Below are 21,830 nucleotides of genomic sequence, written 5' to 3'. Positions count from 1 at the left end.
CTCCCCCTGGAAAATTCATAGCACCCCCAAGAAAATATTAGATTATTTTCTTTTTCATCTATGTTAAAATCATTTTACATGTGATTGTTATATTTTCCTCAAAAAACACATCCAATTTCATTATACAATCAACTATTATATATTGAGTAAAAAAATAAATAAATCACACAACAGGAATTAAACTTTGCATGTGTTGAGTACAATATATCGTCTCAAGAGTAACCTTGTTTTGGCACACAATGCTTGCCGTATATTCAAGTGAATGTAGGTGTTTCGGATGGGAGAGGAAACGCGGATGGAAATCATCACAGCTGGGATGTTGTCCTCCCAGCTCCAAAAGGGCTCAACAGGACCCATACTGGATCACAACAGCAGCTCTGAACGGTCCTTCCCTACACAAATATATAGAGGTCAGACTCCACAAGCTAACATTAGGGCATCTGAATCCTGATGGGAACAGACGCCTGTTGCTGATGATTTAGCTGCAGAAAGGGAAGTCAACAACACGTCGGATAAGATGAGCAGAGGCCAGACTGTTGGTCAGAGGATCAGGATGCAGCTGATGAGAGGCTGGAAGCACCGAACCAGTCCAGCAAAGATGAACCCAGGACCTGCAGGAGACCTTTTTAAGTTAGCTGATATCTTAATTCTAAAGTAGGTTATCACCGTTATTTTTGGTGAAGACTACTGTTTCATAAATACTTTAATAATATTTAATATTTTACTGTATGTGCAAAACCTGCTCATATATTTCAGTTATTCAAAGTACTAAAACCGGCATTTATAAATTCCCGATGAAGTGCATTGCTCTCACAATCTGACTCATGTTCTCTGCTTGTTTTTGCTTTATCTTTCAGCCTCTGCTCTCTCCTCTCCATATCTATCCCTGTCTGTGATGGAAGTGGAGACAGCTGGTTTTTGTTCTCCTCCAGTCGACTCCACAAGTTCAGGCCTGATGACTTTTTGAATTTCACACTCTGTACACAGCTCATGTTAGGTGATGGAAATTTGTATATTAAATATGAATAAATATTTAAACAAACAGAGACATGAAGCTCAGGAATGATCTGATCTGGATGTAATTTTATCACATGCAGAGATTGGCGGTGCCAATGTATCCTCCATCCCTACTTTATAAGATCTGTTATTTAAACTTTGTCTCTAGGGGGAACCTCTGTGCAAAGCCATGTTTATATCTCTTCAGAGAGGTTCAATCAGATAGTCTGACTCACGTCTGGACTGTGGCTTGGCCACTCCAGGACATTCACAGACTGGTTCTGAAGCCACTCCTTTGAGATATTTGCTGTGTGCTTTGGGTCACTGTCCTGCTTTAACATGAACCAATGCCCCAGTCTGAGGTCAAGAGCGCTCTGGAGCAGGTTTTCAACCATGATGTCTGTGTACATTGCTACATTTGTCTTTCTCTCTATTCTGACTAGTCTGCCAGTTCCTGCTGTTAAAAAAACACCCCCATAGTATGTTCAATATTCCTGCTGAACAGAGTCTACACTCATCTGGACAAGCCGGCGAGCACTGTGAGAATCATGTTCTTTGATTTTTTGATTTCTCCAGTGCCTTCAACACCATCCGCCCGGCTCTACTGGGTGGTAAGATGACGGCGATGCAGGTGGAGGCCCCCATGGTGTCCTGGATTGTTGATTACCTGACGGGTAGACCACAGTATGTACGCCTACAGAACTGTGTGTCTGACAGGGTGGTCAGCAACACTGGAGCCCCTCAGGGGAATGTCCTCTCCCCCTTCCTCTTCACCCTTTTCACCTCAGACTTCAACTACTGCACTGAGTCCTGCCACCTTCAGAAGTTTTCTGATGACTCAGCAATAGTTGACTGCATTGAAGGGGGTGATGAGAGTGAGTATAGGACAGTGGTGGGCAACTTTTTCCACTTGGATGGTTCAGTGAGCTGAACCATCTGCAGCTCAACGTGACAAAGACAAAGGAGCTAATAGTGGATCTGAGGAGGACAAAAACACCTGTGACCCATCTTACCCAGATGCACCACTGAGCGCCACAGGAAATCCTTCCTACCTGTGGCCATCAATCTTTACAACGCCTCCCTCAGTTATTCTAACACCCCCCTTCTCTGTAATTGTCATTTATGCATTCTTTGCACTGTTCTTATAGAATAGAATAGAATTCAATTTATTGTCATTGCACTGTCACAAGTACAAGCAACGAAATGTATTCTCTGCTTTTAACCCATCCCCTAGGGGAGCAGTGGGCTGCCACTTTGCGGCGCCCGGGAAGTGTTCTGGGGTTAAGGGTCTTGCTCAGGGACCCAGAGTGCCGGCACTGGGGATTGAACCGGGTACTTGCATCCTTCTCTGAGTGCAAGTGTGCTGCTCTAACCACTAGGCCAGCACTCCCCTAGTCACTATGCACAAGTAACTATCACTTCACTTGGATTCCCAAGGTGATGTGATATGACTACTGTGATATGGTACTACCTTGTGTGGAATGTTGTAAATATATATATAATGTGTGTATTCTGGAGCATGTAACATAAGTCATTTCCCCCTGGGATCATTAAAGTATGTCTGATTCTGATTCTGATGCTGCCATCACCGTGCTTCACTGTAGGGCTGGTACTGGGCTGTTGATGAGCAGTGCCTGGTTTCCTCCAAGCATGACTCCAGGTGTTCACACCAGAGTTCAGTCTTTGTCGCATCAGACCAGAGAATTTTATTTCTCATGGTCTGAGAGTCCTTCAGGTGCCTTTTGGGAAACTCAAGTTGTGCTTTCATGTGCTTTTTATTCAGGAGTGGCTTTCGTCTGGCCATTCTACCATACAGGCCGGATTGGCGGTCATGATAGTTCCAAACTTCTTCTGTTTGCCAATAATGGTGGTAAACCTGCTAAAAGATACACCTGGGGTTGCAGATATCATTTAGTTAAGAAAATTAGGACTCTCTGCTATTAGATGCTCTACCTATACCACAAGATTAATTTAACCTGATTTACCACTGAACCCGCTTCTTATCCCATTGGTGGTGATGAACAAGCCCAGGCAAGTCCCGAATTTGTCGCAGTCAATCAGTAGGTGGGGTCCAAACACTTGCATGCGTGAGTCTCTCTCTCTCTCTTTGTAACGAGTCACTAAACCAAACATTGAAAATGTACTCGAGTAAAAGTATGCAATTAAGTTCAGAAATATAGTGAAGTAAAAGTAAAAGTTATCAAAAAATGTTATACTCGAGAAAAGTATAAAGTACTTCAAAATATACTTAAGTACAGTAGTGAAGTATTTTTACTTCATTACTATACAACACAGCTGGGTAGTCCCTTATCCCTTGAGTGTCTGATGTACAAGCGTGACCTGGAAAGATGTAAATGATTTGTTGATACCCTGTATTTGACCATGATCTCATTTATAAAAGCATTTAAATATTCAAAGTTATCCATTGGTCATATGCTTCAAGATCAAATCTTGCACCGGTTTTTAGCGGGCAAAATTAAATGAGCTATAAGTAAGATATTTACTATAAAATCAACCTAAATGATTTTCATTTCTCACCCAGGATGGAAGTAACATTCCCTAGAAACAACTGGTCCTCTCAATCAACTAGTCATGTTTTTCTCCTTTAAAACCTAGAGGTACTGTCTGGAACTACTTCGGTTCAGAGAGTAGCCCGTGTTTACTTCCTGGTTCCTCAGCCAATCATATGAGCATTCCAAGGGTTCCCAACACAGAGCGCAGCATTTGGTATTTTATCTTGTCAAAAGAGCAGCAGCCTACAAACATGGAAGCCAGGAAGAGAAGCGGACCAGAACTAGAACAGAATAAAACATCATAACACGCCATTTATAAAACAGCATATCGGACTGTTGTGATTGGCAAGCTGTTGTACCGATTTGAGGTGTCAATATTACTTATAGCTCCTCTGATGTGTACTTTAAAGCTTATGTATGATGGATTGAGATACTATAATTTTAATTGTCATCTTTTTCTTTGTTCCATTTTATATTTCCACCCTGGCAGCAATTGGAGGCCATGACACACAACGTGTAACATGGAACATCCTGGCGCACATGTTCCTTGATGATGTTGCTAAGATGATCAACTGGAAGGGTGTCAATGGAAAGAAGTCATTCAGGACTCAAAGACATGCACAAGTATTTGTAATAAATATTCAAAATATTCTCATGTAGTCTTAGCAGATGTTCACAAATACACACATATGTATCCTGTTAAATTAGGAATTGTTATTTTGGATGATGAGCACTTAAATTAAAATCTACTTTTGTGAGAAAGAATCCCATTGCCTGTGCTTCTACTGAGCATTTTTTAAAGGTTAATTTATTTCAGTAACAAGATTTACTAAAGGAAACAGTACATATACTCAGCAAAAATATAAACCCAATACTTTTGGTTTTACTCCCATTTTTATGAGATGAACTCAAAGATCTAAAACATTTTCCATATACACAATATCACCATTTCCCTCAAATAATGTTCACAAACCAGTCTTAATCTGTGATAGTGAGCACTTCTCCTTTGCTGGGATAATCCATCCCACCTCACAGGTGTGCCATATTAAGATGCTGATTAAACACCATGATTGGTGCACAGGTGTACCTTTATCACTGCCCAAATAGAGCGCACCAAGACTATGTTGCTAATGCTAGCATCATGAACACTGAACTTTCCAGCAAATAGCTGGAAAGTTCAGCTGGTTACTGTCGAAAACTTGCAGGAACAGGTGAGCTCTGACACAAACACAGAATCCCACCATCACAGCTTTAGATTTGCAAGTGACAGGTGTTAATTGCTTGATCAATTTTGATGTGAGTGAAAACATGAAAGTGTCAGGACTCAGCAGGCAGCACTGAGCAGATTACTGCCAGCCCTGCCTTCTCTGCTCTCTCCCTTCTCCTCGTTCGGCACCGTGGCCAGAGTGTTAAACTAGTGTGGTGTGCCTCAGTTGGCCACTGTCTTCTGACAGTTATTTTGTTTCCAGCATTAACCCTTAGTCTCCTGTGTCTCAGGTTGCCTCACGCTTTGGATCCCACTCCAAGCGCTCCCTCGTGCTCAAGTCTAGTCTCCCCTTTCTCTCTGCGCGGATCCCACTCCGAGGCTCTCTTTGTGTTACCAAGCCGGGCTGAGGACTCCACCGGATCTCCCCTGGTTCCTCCAGCTGTCCATGGACCACTGATCCCACCATTGGTGCTGCTCGGACCCCGCTTCAACTCTTCCGGTGCGCCCACCAGCCGCTCAGTAACCTGCTGCCATCACGCTGAGTCTGTCTCTCTGCTCCACTCACCCCGGCTAGGCTCCCGTACTCGGCGGTAGGCTCACCACAACCCTGCCCACCTTTCATTCTCTACGCACTGTCTACCCCCTTGCCTCTCGTCCGCAGATCGAACCAGCCCCGGCCTCGCGTCTCTGTCTGGCGTTCACCCGTCGTGGTTTGTCCACACATTCTCCCCTGTACAACTGTGTGTCACAATAAACGCCTTAAACTGATCTCTGCCTCCCGACTGTGATCTGCATGTGGGCCAAACACCTTAAAACCATGACAAACAGTAATTTGAGACCAATGTTGAATATACAGTTTTCTAGTCATGATGATCTTATCCTTTTTTCTTTATGTACATGTCACAGTTTTAAAAGGAGTCTAAATCTGTTTTTAAGTTACTAATCTTCAGGCTTTCCTTTTTGAAGGTACTGGTTGGATCAACCCTTTGGTGGCTCTGATCCATACGTTCTGTTAATCCCTGGAAGACCTCCAACAAAGAGCTGGGACACATCAGACTCTGCATTTTTTAACAGATTAATATGTGAGCAAGAAGCCCTGATAATTCCTGAAACTAAATCCACTGAGTTTTTGGGCAAACATTGTGGGAAAACTCTGCAGGATTAGCGTCACAACTCAAAGTGGACCCATTAGAAATAAGTTTCCAGACCCAATATTAGCTTTACTTAATTCAATGCTACACTTTGCAGATGCTCTGTATGCGCTGATGAAGATTTACTTAAATGCTTGAAGAGCACAACTTTGATTCCCAGATGTTCAGCAGATTGTATAGTTTGAGACTGTGATGACATAGCAAAAGTAAGCCCACCCCGTCCTGATGCAGTAGAAAACTGAAGGACCGTCCATCCCAGGGTTTAGTAACCAAAAAGTTAGATTTGAGCCCCTCAAACGTTAAACATTAGGCCTTTAAGGCTGCAGTGCAGTGCATGTGTGTTTGTGTGTGCAGCTGCAAGTGGTAGCAGAGCTAACTAATGAGAAAGATGCAAGAGAAAGTTCAAGTTAAACACATTCTAAAAATGATTAGTTAAACATGTTAAAATGCTCAGAGCTTATTGGCTGCAGTTTAACTGTCAGCAGCAGCAGTGATGGAGTCTAAAGTCTGTTACACATGCAGGAACTGAGAAATGGGTTTTCACCACAACGGTTGCACAGTTGTGGGAGCAAAAACACATTTCTCGCTTCTTACAGAGTATGCAACAAGTTTTAGACATCAACCAAGCAACTCATTTATTCATCAGAAAGCTATAGTAGATGCACTGTAGCAGCAGGTTGAAGATGTATATTTAATAGTTTATGGAAGTATGAACTGGGTTCCATATGTAGCCCCTTTACTGAGTTTGTGCAGCTAATTCAAGAAAGACATAAATTTGGCAAATTTATTGATTTATATGCTTTGTTACACAGTATGGCTAAAATATTTCTACATAGATTTAGTTTTGCGTAGTGCAAGGAGGTGAAAGGCCTTGGTTTCTCTGATTCAAGTCTGTGCTAAGAATAGGAGAGACTCTGGACTTCTGGGTTTCCCCGTTTCTACATAGGCGTTTGGCTGAATGGAGACTTAGCAGTTGTAACACAAGTATTACAAATGGAAGGTTATTTTGTTCAGTTGTTTAGCAACGCAGGTATTTATATTAATAAACGCCATTCCCTCCCACTGTTGTTGACCATAAAAAGAGAACTTTGTGGTTGTGTGTGGAGAGAACAGCTCTGAAGGAGTTGTTCCTCAAGACTCAAGACTTCATTTCTAAACAAGATAAAATTATTGTAGACAAGTAGAAATCTCACAATGGAAAATGATGGATCCAACATAAATTATTTGTCTTTTAAGTACTTTGTATTTGTACTTTTTCCAATTCACAGTAAATGGGCAACATCTAGTCAGTGACTCTCACTTCAAAGTAGGGCTGGACGATAATTCTAAAACAATATATATCGATCGATAGACGTGTGGCGCGATAGGAAAAAAACAGGGTTGATAAAACTTCGATAGAGTTTTCCTTCCTTCCTTTCAGCTTATCATATTAGTTGATGCTACAGTCACTACTTCCTCTCGACCAATCATAATCGCGAACCCAGGTACGCCATCACAAAGCGCCGCCCTTTCAAACCACAACACACAGCACGTGAATATGTCGCAGCAAGTAGCTGTGGAGGAAACAGTCCCAAAACGAGGTTTTACTAGTTCGCCAGCCTGACAGAAATAAACCAGTGATTTATAAAACTTGCAAGAAACCGGTAAAAATAAAGTCTGGTAACGCAACCAACTTGTTTCATCATGTAAGCCGCTCACACCGGCAGCAGCGTGAGCTGTGCAGCCCCGCGCTGCTGCGGGTTGTCTCTTAGGAATCTTCTGGAACTTCTTCCAAAACAAAGCAGGTATAGCAGCTAAACTGGGCTCCCTTCTTTGTGATAAAATGAAAAACCGTCCTGGCGGTGTGAGGACATCACGCATGCAGTAACGTGCTTCATAGGGATGGATATGATGCTGTTCTCTGCAGCTGAAAAACCTGGCTTCAAACAACTACTCGCCACTCTTGATCCGCGATATAAAGTTCCGGGCTGCAAGTTTTTCTCTAACAGCGCTCCCTAAATTGTGCAACTAGTGCAGGGAATCAGTGCAAAATGAGCTGCAACCCGCGTCCTTACACGCCACAACCTTGGAGCTCAACCATGCATCAGCCTCTCAATTATGAAACCTGAGAAGTAACTAGTGTACTATTCCCACCTAAATAGGCTATTTTATTTATGTAGTTGGTATATTTATTTTGGTAATTTTACTTGTCACTTTAGTTTATTCTTTGTCAGTATTTAATAACATAACTCAGGTCTCTTAAGTTATTTTTCTTTAAAAAAATTCTGTTATGGTTAAAAAAAGTGGGTTAAATAAAGATTTAATTGGAATTCTGTGTTTGTGTTCTTTATTAAAATTAAATAATTTAGCAATATCATAAAATGTCCAGGCAGAGCTGCACATAAAATATGGTTTTAAATATTTTCAATAATTATCGATATCGATCAATATGCATTTTTTTTTATCAATAAGCTTTTTTTCTAAATCGTCCAGCCCTACTTCAAAGCAGGCTTTGTTGTATCATAATGTGCTTTTCATTTACACTTGGCTTAATACAGCAAGCATTTTCTAAGAAATAGTTATTAAAATACTGTTTTAGCAGAGAATAAATTGTTTTTTGTACTTTGTCACTTCATTTGGTTAATTAAAATATTACATGCATTGTTTATTGTTAACCAGCTCAGAAAAAAATATCTAAATATAATTTATTCTAAATGTAATGTTACAAAGTGTTTGATTTCTTTGGCCCAAATGTACTTTTCACTTGATGATCTTGGACCATGTGACAAAAAGTTTGGGCACCACTGATGCAGATGCTTGGGCCAATTATCTTGTTGCTGATAATTGGAAGTGTCAGCTTTCTTTCTACGCTAAAGAAATAAGGAAAGAGTTATTGGAAGCCGTAGCTTCTTTAGAGCTTTACCCAGAATTGAAACCCAGCTAAATATATAAGCTATATTTCTGATTTATGAGATGCAATCTCATAAATCGCTACAATCAGCTCAGTCTGCACATATTCTCTTTGGACCATGACACCATTGTGAGGCACTTCTAAAACGTCACAGGGGGACTGGGCAAGGTGAAAATAGAACTAGCTTCCTGTTCATCTACTGCGTTTCTTAAAAAGTGGAAGGAAGTCAATGAGTCGACTGTGCTGTGTTATTACACACAGTTTTAAAGTTGTTTAATTTTTAATAAATGACTGTTAGGTATTGTATGGTGAATCTCAGCCCAAGGGCTTATATTAGGACAATGGTTGAAAAGGATGATTCGAGCACTAGCATTCTTTTAATAGCAAACTCTGCACACATATAGAAGGAAGGAGTGACAACTTCTCTTCAAGTTCAAGAATTTATTAACAGAAATAAAGTGAACATCCTGAGAACATCACTATATAATGCTAGTAATAATGCTATTAACAGAATTATACAGTGATGCTATAATGCTATCTGAATTAACACCATATATCAACAAATCCTCTCTACTACGCTAGTGACACTTAACTGAAACTACTAAGCAAAATAAAGATAAAAAGAAGCTAAGGAACTATGTACATACTAAAGAAACAAAGAGACAAAATAAATATAAGTGATCATCATCATCAGAATTATTCAGTGAATCCTGGTTCACTGCAGATCTAAGTTAAAGAACCAAAGGTCATCTTAAAGTATGTGGAATGTGGTTAAATTAGCTTAACTAATTTAAAACAACATTTGTTGTGTGTTTCAACACATTCACAATGCAAATCCTTAGTTAAACAAAACAAAATCGGTTAATCCTAAAGTTATACAAAAACACAATTAAATCAACATTAATATTCCATATTAATGTGGTAATAACGCTCGTATCTATCAACTATGGTGGAGCAAAACGAAACAAACCTTATGCTTGAAACTAACTGTAGTTGCCTTTCCGGGAAGAGCGAATGTTATCCGGAAGCTAATAGCAATAGGCTAGTGGACATTCGCCGCTAAATTTAAAAAGCTTCGACTTTATTTTGGTTGCAATGAGCTGACTGGAAAACACAAACATCAATATGTATATCCCATCAATGTATAAAAGCCGTGTGGAGATAACGTGGGTTATAACTGTAAAAACACAATCAAATTACATCAGCATGGGATTGTTTCGAAGAAGCTAGCGGGAGCTACCCTGTAAGCTACAGGTGTTTTAAAAACACAGTGAGATCACATGCTTCACGAATTGGCGCTACATAAATACAATTGAATTGAATTTAAAACACATTAAGTAAACCTTCCAAATAAACCATTTAACTTTCCCTGTTTATTTCTCTGCCAAACCTGTCAGTGCCTCTCTGTCAGTTTGTTTCACTTTGGACATCCGTTTGGAAGCAATGGAATTACTCCAATATGACACCATAGTATAAGTGTGTGCATGCTTGTTTATTCTTTGCGTCTCTGTTGCCTGGTGATGAACTGGCAACCTGTCCAGGGTGCCCCACTTCTTGCCCAATATACTCTTGAGATAGGCACCATCCTGTGTGGCCTCCAAGAGAACCTTGCATATTTATGCTTTTTTATGGTAAATACGTCACAGCTTCGTGGAACTTTCTGTTTTAAAGATCAATTAAATTCAATTGAATTTTATTTATATAGCACCAATTCATGAAACATGTCATCTCAAGGCACTTTACAAAATCAAAATCAATCATATTATACAGATTGGTCAAATTTATTTTCCTATATAAGGGAACCAGCAGGTTGCATCAAGTCTCTCCAAGCAGCATTCACTCCTCCTGAAAGAGCGTAGAGCCACAGTGGACAGTCGTCTGCATTGTTGATGGCTTTGCAGCAATCCCTCATACTGAGCATGCATGAAGCGACAGTGGAGAGGAAAAACTCCCCATTAAAGGGAAGAAAAAACCTCAAGCAGAACCAGAACCAGGCTCAGTGTGAACGCTCATTTGCCTCGACCCACTGGGGCTTAGAGAAGATCAAGAGATTCTAAAATTAGTGATAATACTGTTGTACTTATAGGAGAGTTCACACCAACCAAAAATAATGCAAGGGTGTGAAAGCCGATGCACCTCAACTGAGAAAAAAAAATTAGTCAATTTTTTTTCCTATGAACGTTCAGTATCTGCTGAACTCAGAGAATCGGGCATAAGCATAAGAACAGGCACTTAGAAAGGTCGTAGACAAACTTCTTTAAAAATATATTTATTTGCAATCTTTTGGTCAGACTTAACTTTTAAACCTTTTGCTCAGGTTCAGCTAGTTTTCAACATTCACAATTTAAAGATGGGCAAAGTAACACATGATGAGATTTATGAAAACGTCGAGCCAGTTATAAATGGTAAGTACCTAATTTCTCGGTTAGTAATTAATATGGAAGACGTGATGAATAGCAGATTATCAAGGCTGTTTTGTCCCATATTGGTTTTGGCTGTATACATATTGTTAATTATTTTTCTTTACTATTTTCATGTTCCTGCTTTGGGTCATGAAATGTTAGTAGCCAGAAATATTTTTTACTGAACTTCTATTTTTTATTGCTGTGCCATTTTTTTTATTTGTTTTATTTTTTTGTGCAAATAGTGAAACTTTAAACCTTACGCAAAATGATTAACTTTATTTTGTTTTATTTATTTCCTCTCCCTTTTCTGTTGTTTTACAAACCATTCTGTTGGTCCAAAAATTTGATGATATCTAATTTTTTTCAATTTCATACAGAGACCAATAACAGAGCAACGCCTCGTTCCTGCCGGCTGTGGTGGTGTTTGGGGACAACATGGTTGCTCCTGTTGGGAAGTATTGCTGTCAACAGCTGGAGTAAGGCTCCTTTTTATTTAATAATGTTATACCACATTTGAGAATTCAATCACATTTAATGAATTATAATATTATTGAAAATGTATTTTCTTTTAGCAACGCAATTCACTAAGGGAAACACATTATATAGATTAACAGACTGAGGATGTTTTAAAGGCTTTATTTCTGTTACAATATTTTTACACCTCCAGCTAATAACACAACATTTAAGAATAATATTTAGAATATTGCATAGGACCAATAGATAAAGCAAAATGTTTCTTGCAGAAATGGGTGCTTAATGACAAGTTTGTTCAATCCCGGTTTAAAGGCCTAAAGGTTTCTTTTCAAAAGGTACTTTTATTCTGACAAACAAGCCTCAATTTACTCAATATGACAGTAAATTAAACCGTATGTTAGGCATTATCATGAAGCACCAATCAGGTTTATGGGGCTAGTTGTGGGACCAAAGTGCAACAAGACCTTGGGAGACGCATGATGGGATGTTCAGATATAATGAAAGAAAATAATGACTTACTGAGGAACAAAGGCAGGGATAAAACAGAGGGTGCCATAACAAAGGCAGTCACAATGGATGATCCAATAAGTAAAGGACGTAAAAGGCTGTTTAAATTAGGAAGAAAGCAAATAGGAAAGCAGGTGATGGCAAGTATCAATAATTCAGGATGATAGGTAGGGGTGTAACAGAACACTAAAATCATATTTCTGTTCGTTTCAGTTTCAAGGAGAACTCGGTTTGGTTAATTTACAGAACAAAAAAGCCAAGACATTTAAAAAAGATATTTATCTTGAAAAGATGGCAAATAAACTTTATAGTTTTTGCATAACAGTAGACAAAAACGACCAATTTTGGTGATATTTTAAATAAACTCCATTCTTTACAATAAATAAACTATAGCAACCAATTGTAAGTATAGATTATTTATGATTTGCCCCTATTTGAATTACCTGCTAAAGCTTGTTTAAATACCAGTATCGATCTCTGCACCAAGCTGCTTTTCTTCCCTGCAAAAGGGATAAAGTTGTTATGAGTGTGGTAACAAGTTAGAGGTATGGGGAGACCGGGGACAGTTGCAACAGGGGACGGTTGCAACATGTCTTTTTTCTCCAATCAGAAACAAGCTAGAGTGATGACACTCACACTGCAAATGCTCAGTTGGATGCCCCCCCTTGCAGAGAAAAGACAAGGAGATTCCTGAGCTGCTCCAGGATTTATTGGAAAAAAAACTGTTTTTGAGGTATGAAAGTATTTATTTTCATGAGCTTTGTTTTTGTTAAACTGTTGTCATTGTTTTTTGTGATTCAGCTCAAACTTATATAGTTTAAATGAGTGATATGTTAACTTTAAGCTAGTATGGTTAGCATGTATCAAGATCACCTTGTTTAGCTAGCACTACAGGTTTTATCATGGCTGACATGTATGGGGACAGTTGAAACAACTGTTGCAACTGTCCCCATACAATGCATACATATAAAAATAGACCACATAGCAGTATTTTTAAACATTTTTCTATAAGTTTACATATAACATTTTCTATAAGTTTTAAATATAATATAATTCACCAAGTAGGAGCAAGGACAGGAGGTTTATGTTTATGTGTGTGTGCATGTGTGCGCATGCATGCAGATGTCTGTGACCATTTGTTGGTGCAATTTGTTGATGCAACTAAAAATATACAGTATTTATATTAATTATATATATATTATATCATATTTATTTAAATATACTATACTTATCTTTCTTTCTAATGTGCAGGAGGGATTCCGCTGCACAGGGATCTGGCCATTCAAAAGGGACATTTTCAAGACCATGAATTTTCCCCTTCTCTGGTCACTGATCGGCCTCTAGTAGGCCTACCTACCGCTGGGTTTCCTTCAGCTGCTCCTGCGGCCTCCACGTCTCCACCAGTAGCCTCACCAAAAATTAAATATGATGATATAAAATATAGGCTTAAATGTAGATTTTTTTAAAAACTATGTAAGTTGTCGCCATAAAGTGAAGTTACTGCCGTTGAAGTAGATGCAGGATGCAGTTATATTGTTGACATTACATTTTTTTTCCCTTTGTATTGCTAAAATGAAAAAAATGTTTTACATGATAATAGGCTAAATAAAAGTTGATAGCCTCACAAATTGTTCCATTCTTCCTATGTCACTAAAAGCCTACTGTATTTTATATCAATTTGAATATTGATTGCACATAAGGCCTACTAATCTACACAAATCTATAATTGTCATCTAATCAAAGCTGATGAATAAATAACACTGTAATATTATTATAACAAACATTTTGGATAATAATCATTTAGCTATCACTGACACATATTGTAATATATTGTATTTGTAACATGTTGCAACCATCCCCAACCAATGTTGCAACTGTCCCCGAGCCCGGGGTCAGTTGCAACATCTGACTCCTTACATTCAAATGCAAATTGTGAAAAAAGTAGATTCTGTAATTATTTTTAAATGGTTTAGACTATTAACAGACAGATGTAAGTGTATTGTATAAAAAAATTGTTTGTCTAATCCAAACCGTCTCTGAGTAACAGAGCCAAATGTAAAAAGTGTTGCAACTGTCCCCGGTCTCCCCTACATGAGCTGTACGCGCACAGCGGTCAGATAATAAAAAGCATGGTAATGACTGTGTGACTGGAGCCTGATTATTAATGTTAAATAGAAGTAAGGAAACATAACAAAAGGTGACGAGGATCTAAATTGGAGTGAGGAGGTAAAGACAACCGGTTGCTGCGCGAAGTTCAATCTGACGGAGAGGAAGAGGACTCTGATTTCAGCCAGCGTCTCTCAGCTGCTCCCTCCTCCCACACGCGGTGGTGCATTTAGGGACCGTCAAAAAACTTTTGAACCAAGCACTCTTGAGAAACAAAAATTAATAAATTCTGTATCTTGTGACCACCTATGACAAAACTAATATAAAATCATGCCACTAAATAACATCTGTTAGGCACCCTTGTTTTTATTCCATTTTAAGCTATTTTCAATTTTTAAGATTTTTTCAAAGACAAAAGTTGGCTGAAGTAGTAGAACAATTTCACAAAGAATTTGAGTGAGTGGGTCACATGACCTGGAAGCTATTGAAGAAATATCAATTATTTTCATTGTAAAAAGTCTTTAAAAATAAACAAAGGCTTACAATTGAAGAAAAATGAGTGTGCCCCATCTGACTAAAGTAGTAGAACAATTTGACATAGATTTGGAGTCAGTGGGTCACATGACCTGGAAGCTATTGAAGAAATATCAATTATTTTTATAATAAAATATCTTTAAAAACAAGCAAAGGCTTAAAATGGAATAATAACGAGTGTGTCTTATCAGGCTAATGTAGTAGAACAATTTCACAAAGAATTTGAGTGAGTGGGTGACATGACCTGGAAGCTATTGAAGAAAAGCCCCATTTTTTGTCTTTAAAAATATTTTGAAAATTGAAAATAACTTAAAATGAATAAAAACAAGTGTGCCTTACAGATTTTATCTATTGGTATCAATTTATACTAGTTTTATCTTAGCTGGTCACAAGATAAGGAATTTATTGATTTTTGTTTACCAAGAGTGCTTGGTTGAAAGATTTTTTTGACGGTCCCTAACTGCACCACCGCGTGTGAGAGGAGGGAGCAGCTGAGAGACGCTGGCCGAAATCGGAGTCCCTCAACCGGATCAACCGTGAGCTAGATCCCGCTGACTCCGTGGAGCTTGAATGTCCAATATCCAACTTCAAACCAACTTCACCGCGGTTGATCCAGCTGCTGGATTTTACCCTAATGCGCTGCGAGCAAGGGATAAACAGTGGGGAAAATGCATAAATAAACACTGTAAAGGACTCCATTAGAGGGAAGAGAAGGAATAATCGATCGGAGCTGAAGCCCCAGATTTTACAAGTTCCTTAAAAAGTCCGCACTTAAATTACATGTAATGTAATTTTGCGCACCTGAATTCAAGCACAAGGCAGCAGCCCACTGAAGCACCACTGGCTCTGTCGTTAAATACAAAAGAGCATGAAACACAGCTACTGACTCTCCTATTTGATTTTAATTGGGACATTTTGGGACGAGTGGAAGGACATTAAACGTAGTGATTCACGTTTTGAAGGCTGGCCGCTGATAAAAGCCCCTGGCTCTGAGGGAAGGCAGGAGAGAGGAGCAGACACAGCAGCGCACGTAATTAAAAAAATGCAGGATAAATAAGAACGAAACTTATAATCAGACTATTTGGCATTTTAGAATGCATCTGGTTAGAAGAACTGTTTTCTGATCCAGCGTGCAGCCATGACTGGTTCTGAATGAAAGCTTTATCTGGGAGCCACTCAAAAAAATCATGACTGATCGCTCTTTCTGCTGTTCTGTTTCCTGGAACAGAAATAAGATGTGAAAGAAGCTGAACCAGCTCCACAAAAGGCGGGTCGACACTGAGCACTGGATGGACAGAACTGTGAACGGATCATCCGCAGCCCAGATGGGCTTCGTTATTTTTATGTTATTTTTTATTTATTTGGCACAAAGATTTACTCGCCATGTGGCAGCTAGCCCTCTGAAATTCACTCGCCAAATGGGAAATTTACTCGCATTTGGCATCTGGCTAGTGTTAATTTCAGACACTGCGTACAGCGTTCTAATTCTTCCAGTCTATTAGCAGCTTCCCTTAAGAGGTCGGACACTGAACGTCTGCCTGCTGAGTTTGACATTACTAAACAATGCTTTAGTGCGAGGAAAAGCCATGTAGATTTGACGGAAGCAGTAAAATGCTAACCAACCAATGGGAAGAAGTTGAGCCCTTAAGACACAGCTCCTCCTCATTTTCATAATAAGGCAGAAATGCATACAGAAAAGTAAAAAAGGACAGGTAGAAATAAATAGCGTCACAGAAATATATAGGGTAAAAAAATACAAAGGAAGAATAAAACAGACAAAAATATTAAAACATTCACATAAATAAATACTTAAAGAAATAAGTAATTAATAAATAAACTTGAAGATTATAACAGACAAAAATAAATAAGGTAATTATTACAAAGGCGAATAAATAAAGAAGCTAATTAAAATAGATATATACATTTATGTCTCACTGTATAATTTAATTTCTACCTACATTTATTAATTTGGTGGCAATTAATTGTAGGCTTATTTATTTATTGAGCATTTATTTATTTCTGTATTTATTTTTTAAATATGGAAGACTTGGTCCTCCATACGAGCGACCCAGCTAATGTTGGCATTCACTGGCTGAAGTGGCTAAATGGTTTTAAACGCTATTTATTTGAGACAACACACGGAAAAGACTTTTGTTGCTACAACAGGAGCTGAAGTCCAAGACATATTCTTCACTATAGATGAAAAGGCAGACGGGGCTGAATATGACGGTGTAGTAAACAAGTTGAATGCTTATTTTATACCACAGAAAAATACTCCCTATGAAAGATGTGTTCAGACAAGCGGAAGAAATGCAAGGAATGTCTGTAGACAATTTTTATGTAGATTAAAGAAGCTACCTGCTACTTGTAAGTCACCATGTGAAGAGCACAGCATCAAGTGTTGCAGTGTGGACATGCAGGACACATGAGCCATGAGTGCACAGTAACGAACAAAAAGATTAATAACTGTGGAAAAGAAGGACATCTTACAGAGATGTGCAAGACAAAGAAAACACGTTGAGGGGGGCTGGCTTATCGCAGCCCCCCTCAACGTGTGACAGGTCGCAGTCCAGCCAAGCTACTGTTCAACCGCCAGATCAGAACCAAGCTTCCTGAACAGTGTAGGATCACAGCTGCAACATACATTACAGGATGCTGCTGTTTGTAAATGTGATGCTGTGAGGAAAGAGTAGGAACGTAAAAATGCAGAGAGTAAAAAGAGTAAAAGAAAACACAGTGAAACAGGGTGACAAAGTACTAGTATGGCAGCAAAAGCAAAACAAACTTTCAACACCATATGAATGTCACCCCTACACAGTGATAAGGCCGGGGTCGGGTCGCGGGGGTAGCAGCTTCAGTAGGGAGGCCCAGACGTCCCTCTCCCCGGCCACTTGGGCCAGCTCCTCCGGGGGAATCCCAAGGAGTTCCCAGCAGAGAGACATAGTCCCTCCAGCGTGTCATGGGTCTTCCCCTGGGCCTCCTCCCGGTGGGACGTGCCCGGAACACCTCACCAGGGAGGCGTCCAGGAGGCATCCTGACCAGATGCCCGAGCCACCTCAACTGGCTCCTCTGGACGTGGAGGAGCAGCGGCTCTACTCTGAGTCCTCCCCGGATGACTGAGCTCCTCACCCTATCTCTAAGGGAGAGCCCAGACACACTAGGGAGAAAACTCATTTCAGCCGCTTGTATCCGGGATCTCGTTCTTTCGGTCACGACCCAAAGCTCGTGACCATAGATGAGGGTAGGAACGTAGATCGGCCGGTAAATCGAGAGCTTCGCCTTTTGGCTCAGCTCTCTCTTCACCACAACGGATCGGTACAGCGCCCGGTTCACAGCAGATGCTGCACCAATCCGCCTGTAGATCTCCCGCTCCATCTTCCCCTCATTCGTGAACAAGACCCCAAGATACTTGAACTCGTCCACTAGGGGGCAGCACATCCTCCCCAACCCGGAAGAGGCACTCAACCCTTTTCCGGCTCAAGACCATGGTCTCGAATTTGGAGGCACTGATCCTCATCTTGGCCACTTCACAATCGGCTGCGAACCGCTCCAGTGAGAGCTGTAGATCACGCCCTAATGAAGCCAACAGGACCACGTCATCTGCGAATAGCAGAGACGCAATCCTAAGGCCACCAAACAGATCCCCTCAACACCTTGGCTGCACGTAGAAATTCTGTCTATAAAAGTTATGAACAGAATCGGTGACAAAGGGCAACCTTGGAGGAGTCCAACTCTCACTGGAAACGAGTCCGACTTACTGCCAGCTATGCGGACCAGACTCTGACACCGGTCATACAGAGACCTAGCAGCCCTTCTTAGATGGCCTGGTACTCCATACTCCCGGAGTACCTCCCACAGGACCCCCCGAGGGACATGGTCAAATGCCTTTTCCAGATCCACAAAGCACTTAGAGTGGGGCAAACTCTCATGCCCCCTCCAGAATCCTGCTGAGGGTGTAGAGCTGGTCCAGTGTTCCACGGCCAGCACGAAAACCAGACTGTTCTCCCTGAATCCAAGATTTGACTATCTGATGGACCCTCCTTTCCAGAACCCCGGAATAGACCTTACGAGGGAGGCTTAAGAGGGTGTAGATGGAACACACTCTCTGGTTGCCCCTTTTAAATAGGGGGACCACCACCCCAGTCTGCCAATCCAGGAGAACTGCCCCCGATGTCCACGCAATGCTGCAGAGCCGCGTTACCCAACACAGCCCCACAACATCCAGAGCCTTAAGGTACTCAGGGCGAATCTCATCCACCCCGGGGCCTTGCCACGAGGACCTTTTTAACTAGACACACAAGTATATAATAAAGACAATATATGTCCATATAACATAAATTAAAACAGTTTGAATAAGGGTGTATTGGCAGAAGCAATAAGATTATAATGCCCACACTCCAAAGCCAGTTTACATTGGACTAGAAAGCAAAAGAAAAAAGAAAAACAAAAAAGATGGCTACCGTTTATAATACATACCAACGTATGATTTTAGGAAAATTATTATTCTACAATAGTAACATTTTTGGAAAAAAAGGTAACGCACCCAATATCTTACTGCTCTTAATTCCATTCACATGATTCATCATTTTTATCGTATTATTCTTAAATATGTTTTTAAACCTTGTTAATGTTGTACAGACTTTTAGCTCCTGATCTAATCTTGTTCCATACATCAACCCCAACAAAAGATATACAATGTTCTTCTATATTTGTTCTTGCTTTTGGTTTTCTGAACATTTTATTCCCTCTGAGACCATAAGCACTGTCCCTGATCAAAAACAGACCCTGAATGTGTGATGGCAACAAATTATTCTTTACTTTGTACATAAATGGAGCAGTCTTAAAGTCAACCAAATCTTTACATTTTAATGTTTTTTAAATGTACAAAAAGATGATTTGTATGCTCTCTATAATCGGTTTTATTTACAATTCAAATAGCTCTCTTTTGTATTATAAACAAAGAGTTTAAATTAGTTTTATACGTGTTTCCCCACACTTCAATACAGTATATCAGGTAAGGCAAAACTAATGAACAGTACAAGAGATATAATGTTTGATTTAAAAGGTGTTTAAATTTATATCACTGCCAATGTTTTAGATAACTTTGATCTGATATAGTCATTATGTGGTTTCCAACTTAACTTATTTTTTATTGTTACCCCAAGAAATTTTACATCACTTACTCTTTCGATATCTTTGTCATTTACTTTCAGTTTTGTGTGCACATTAATAGCATGATTTGTGAATATCATAAATGTTGTTTTCTTTATATTTAAGGTTAATTTGTTTGAATAAAACCAACACTTTAATATATTTAATAATTTTTCTATTGTCTCCAATAAGGTTTTTAAATCTTTACCAGAACTAAGGATATTAGGATAATCTGCAAATAATATAAAATTTAATATTTTTGAGACTAAACATATATCATTAATATAAAGGATAAATAGTAAAGGACCCAACACTGACCCATGCGGTAGACCAGTGGTCAATGTCAGCAGCTGCGAATCAGTATTTTTAATGTGGACATATTGTGATCTATTCTCCAAATAACTCTTGATCCAAGAAAGAGCCACACCCCTAACCACCTCGGTGACCTCAACACCAGAGATGTGAGAACCTGACCCAGGACCAGGTAGTGGTCGGTGGAGAACTCCACCCCTCTCTTCACCCGAGTGTCCAAGTCAGAGGAAACGACAACAAAGTCAATCATTGAACTACGGCCTAGGGTGTCCTGGTCCCATGAGCACATGTGGACACCCTTATGCTTGAACATGGTGTTCGTTATAGACAATCCACGATGAGCACACAAGTCCAAAATCAGAACACCACTCAGGTTCAGATCAGGTGAGCCGTTCCTCCCAACCACGCCCCTCTATGTCTCACTGTGATTGCCCACGTAAGCGTTGAAGTCCCCCAGCAAAACGAGGGAGTCCCCAGGAGGGGCACTCTCCAGTACCCCCTCCAAGGACTCCAAAAAGGGTGGGTAATCTGAACTGCTGTTTGGCGCATAAGCACAAACAACAGTCAGAACCTGTCCCCCGACACGAATGCGTAGGTAGGCAACCCTCTCGTTCACCGGGGAGAACCCCAACGTGCAGGCACCGAGATGAGGGGCAACAAGTAGGCCCACTCCTGCTCGGCACCTCTCCCCAGGGGCAACTCCAGAGTGGAAGAATGTCCAGCCCCTCTCAAGGAGACTGACTCCAGAGCCAAAACCATGCGTCAAGGTAAGTCCGACTATCTCTAGCCGGAACATCTCAACCTTGCGCACTAGCTCAGGCTCCTTCTCCACCAGAGAGGGGACATTCCACATCCCAAGAGCCAGCTTCTTCAGCTGAGGACCAGGACGCCAAGGTCCCCGACCTCGACTGCCACCTATTACACAACACACCCCTTTAGCCCTTCAGACAGGTCGTAAGCCCATTTGAGGGGGGGCCATGTTTCCTCTTCGGGCTGTGCCCAGCCGGGCTCCATGGGTAAAAGCCCGGCCACCAGTTTCTCGCCAGCGTGCCCCACCTCCAGGCCTGGCTCCAGAGTGGGGCCCCGGTGACCTACTAGGGGCATGAAGCCCCTGACAGCATAGCTCCTAGGGTCATTGGGACACTCAAACCCCTCCACCACGATAAGGTGACAGCCCAGGAAAGGGGATTTCTTGCAGTAAAGGTATAATTGAGATGTTAAAAGACTAGTATAACAAAGGTATATAATGTTATTACAAGTTAGTGTGTAGTCGACAAGTTAGCGAGTTGTATGATGAATTATCATAATGTTAGTCATTATCTAGAAGTGGAGGCATGTAGTGTCTGGGAACACGGTTTATATGAGTGATGACGTCAGGTACGTGAGCTGTACGTGAGCATGCAACTGGCCGGCTGGAGCCTGATTATTAATGTTAATCAGAAGGAAACATTACATGACATGTCATCCGGGGAGGTCTCAGAGTAGAGCCGCTGCTCCTCCACGTCCAGAGGAGCCAGTTGAGGTGGCTCGGGCATCTGGTTAGGGTGCTTCCTGGACGCCTCCCTGGTGAGGTGTTCCGGACAC

At 40.5% G+C, this 21,830-nt stretch overlaps 1 protein-coding gene and 1 long non-coding RNA gene across 2 annotated transcripts in view; both read left to right on the top strand.

The window, feature by feature from the left end:
• The window catches only part of LOC105924014 (C-type lectin domain family 12 member B), a 76,370-nt gene that overhangs the window by 28,118 nt on the left and 26,422 nt on the right, over positions 1 to 21,830 (top strand). The gene's annotated exons all lie outside the window — the stretch shown is intronic.
• LOC110368218 lies at positions 4,641 to 5,484 on the top strand. The gene is made up of 3 exons (XR_002427969.2): positions 4,641 to 4,720; positions 5,007 to 5,306; positions 5,378 to 5,484. It is a non-coding gene; the product is annotated as an uncharacterized LOC110368218 (long non-coding RNA).

The sequence above is a fragment of the Fundulus heteroclitus genome, chromosome 3 (genome assembly GCF_011125445.2).
Source record: "Fundulus heteroclitus isolate FHET01 chromosome 3, MU-UCD_Fhet_4.1, whole genome shotgun sequence".
NCBI lineage: Eukaryota > Metazoa > Chordata > Actinopteri > Cyprinodontiformes > Fundulidae > Fundulus > Fundulus heteroclitus.
This window is presented reverse-complemented; position numbering and strand designations above follow the sequence as displayed.